Genomic DNA, 3,471 nt, shown 5'->3' on the forward strand with positions numbered 1-3,471 from the left:
GCATTCATTATAATGTACAAGGATCCCAGGATGCTATCCCAATTCAGTGAAAGGTAAATAAAAAGAAGTTACATTCATATGAGAAGCATGAGGAGGAATGAAAACCATGAGCCTAAAACAGAATGTGACCAAGGATACAGTATTCAGTTTACATGTTTGGTTTTGCTGGGTTTTCCAACCACACTCCGAAAGATTTACACGGATATGAAAAACACACTGTTTTGCTGTGAAGACTCCCTAGGGCACTCTTAATGTCCCTGTCCCTCCGACTATAAATGAAGGAGTTCAGCAAGGGGGTGACTACAGTGTACATGACTGAGACCACCACAACTTTCTACCACATCCTGGGGGAAAGAAACATTGCCGATCCAAGGTAAACTCCAATGCCTGCTCCATAGAATAAGCAAACAACAGACAGGTGAGAGCCACAGGTGGAGAAGGCTCTCTGTACTTCCCACCTGTTGACGGATCTCTCAGAAACAATTTTATAGTAAGAGACAAAGATTCCTGAGATAGGGAGAAAACCAGAAATAAAGCCATCAAAATACATGACTATGTTATTGGTGAAGGTGTCAAAGCAGACAAGACAAAGGAATTGAGAAGGGTCACAGAAGAAATTAGAAATTTTTCATCTTTGAAGTAGGTAAATTGTAACATTATCAAATTGTGCAGCTGGGAGTCCAAAAGACTGACTAAAACGAAGAAGCAGCAGAGGCATGGGTTCATGATGACTGATTAGTGCAGAGGGTGGCAGATGGCCACAAAGCGGTCATAGTCCTTTGCAGTCCGAAGCATACTATCCATACATCCAAAAAGGATCAAAAAAGACATCTGAGTCAGGCAGCCCCCATAGGAGATGACTCTGTTGTGAGTTTGGATGTCCACGATCACCTTTGGGACAGTGGTAGAGATAAAACAGATGTCAGCCATGGAAAGGTTGGAGAGAAGGAAGGACATGGGATTGCAATTCTCTTACTTCACCTACTGAAGGTAATTCAGATTCATTATTTTGGCAGTTCACACTACAATTTGAGGAAAAATGCAAATAGAAGAATGTAAATACACCTGGGCAGTTTTCTCACCTTCAAAATCAAGATAATAATTTAAACTACCATATACTATTATTGTAAAAAAACTTTTTTGATACTTTATTTTATTTTATTTTAATTAAGTTTATTGGGGTAACTTTGGATAATACAATTACATAATTTTCAGGTGTACATTATAATTTGACATCTGTATATTCTACTGTCTACTACCCAAAGTCCAGTTTCCTTCAGCTACCATATTTGATTCCCTTTACCCACTTCACCCTCCCCCTACACCCCATATTGACCCCCTTTACCCCGCCTACCTCCTCCCTCCTCTCCCATTCCCTAAGGTCTACTAACTACTAGACTATAGTTCATGTCCATGAGTCTCTCTTTGTTTGTCCTGTTCACTTGTTGCTTTTAGGTTTATACCCCACATATAAGTGATATCACATGATTTTCAACTTTTTCTTCTGGCTTATTTCACTTAGCATGATTATGTCGAGGTCCATTCATGTTGTCGCAAATGGTAGTATTTCATCTCTTCTTATGGCTGAGCAATATTCCATTGTATATATGTACCACAGCTTCTTTAGCCAGTCATCTATCGTAGGACACTTCAGTTGCTTCCATGTCCTGGTCACTGTAAATAATGCTGCTATAAACCTCAGTGTGCAAATATCTTTCCAGATATGGGTTTTCAAGCCTTTCGGGTAAATACCTAGTAGAAGGATTGCTGGATGATATGGTAGATCAATTCTTAGTTTTTTGAAGAACCTTCATACTGTTTTCCATAGTGGCTGTACCAATTTTCAGTCCCACCAGCAGTGTAAGACAGTTCCTTTTTCTCTGCATCATCTCAGCATTTATAATTACTTGTCCTGTTGATGATAGCTATCTGACAGGTGTGAGATGTCATCTCATTGTGGTTTTGATTTGCATTTCCCTAATAGCTAGCAATGCTGAGCATCTTTTCAAATCTTTGTTGGCCATTTGTATGTCCTCTAGGGAGAAGTGTCTCTTCAAGTCCTCAGCCAATTTTTTGATTAGATCATTTGTTTTTTGTTGGTATTGAGTTGTATGAGTTCTTTGTATATTTTTGATATTAGGTTCTCATCAGAAATGTTGCTTCCAAAAATATTTTCCCATTCAGATGGTTTTTCATTTACCTTGTTGATCATTTCTTTTTCTGAGCAGAAGCTTTGTAGTTTGATGTAGGCCCATTCATTAATTTTAGTTTCTACTTCCCTTGCCTTTGAGGTCAAATTCATAAAATCCTCTTTAAGTTCCAGGTCCTTGAGTTTTGTTCCTATGTTTTCTTGAATGCATTTTATAGTTTCAAGTCTTATATTCAGGTTCTTAATCCATTTTCAGTTAATTTCGGTGTTTGGTGAAAGACCCTGGATGTCTTTTAAACTAAAGCTACATAAGTTCCAGTTGCAGAGGTTCCTCTTCAGCATATCTGGAGTAGGAGCTGAACATTTGCATATAAGCTCCCAGATGATGCAGACATACTGGTCCAGAGCCCAGTGAGGGAGTTCGAAAAAAAAAAAGAGATTAATGATAAAAAGTTTTATAGACCTTGGCAAAGAGTTCAGATTTTAGTTTAGAAGTAACACAAAATGACTGGAAGTTTTTAGGTAGAGAAGTCACAAGTTCTGATGACACCTAAAAAATCGATCTGGCTTCTGTGAAAAGGGAGACACAGGGAATATTTGGAAGCCATTTATAACACTCTTGCAAGAGCAAAATGTTTATATGAGCTCTTTTTGAAGAATGGTGAAAGCAAATCATATAACTAAGACAGCGTTGTTCAGTTAATTTAATTGCTTGGATATGGGATAAAGGAGAAATGAAACTACAATGACAAGATTCTATGGTGACCTAGTGACCTAGAAAAGATTAAATTTCAATTTCTGAGAATCTGAGCAGCTGCATGCTAGTGGATTTTGACAGTGGAAACAAGAAGAAAGTTAAGTAGTGTGTCTGCCAGCCTACAGTGAAAGGTCTTTCTACTATTTGGTGTCTCCCATCTGTGTATCTCTTTATTGTAATGGACAAGCCTTGGAATATTCCTCAGTTCATCAGAAACCTGCTCTTTCCAGAAGACCAGGAGCATCCTTACTGTTAAACACTGATTGTCCCTGAGCTCAATGCCTCCAAAACCTAATGAACAGAGAAATCAGAGGACCCGGATCAAACTTGTACCCAAAATCAGGGGCAGGCACGTGCTTATGATTGGACCATAGGACCTCTAGAAATTTGAAGATGTTGGCAGAGTCCAAATAAATTATCATTCTTATAACTTATTTATTTATACCCCTTGGGGTTTAATATGTTAAAATAAACATTTTTAAGTATAATTCTCAAGTAGATTTGATCTTATTATTTCAAACTCTGCAGTTCCTTTCTATCAAACATCTCTCAGTCTGGATTTCTA

The 3,471-nt window shown here is 38.0% G+C and overlaps 1 pseudogene; it reads right to left on the bottom strand.

Moving 5' to 3' along the window:
- The window catches only part of LOC105308650, an 18,532-nt pseudogene extending 17,159 nt beyond the window's left edge, over positions 1-1,373 (bottom strand).
- Positions 1,374-3,471: the final 2,098 nt, after the last annotated feature.

This window comes from Pteropus vampyrus, unplaced genomic scaffold (assembly GCF_000151845.1).
Source record: "Pteropus vampyrus isolate Shadow unplaced genomic scaffold, Pvam_2.0 Scaffold606, whole genome shotgun sequence".
Taxonomy (NCBI): Eukaryota; Metazoa; Chordata; class Mammalia; order Chiroptera; family Pteropodidae; genus Pteropus; species Pteropus vampyrus.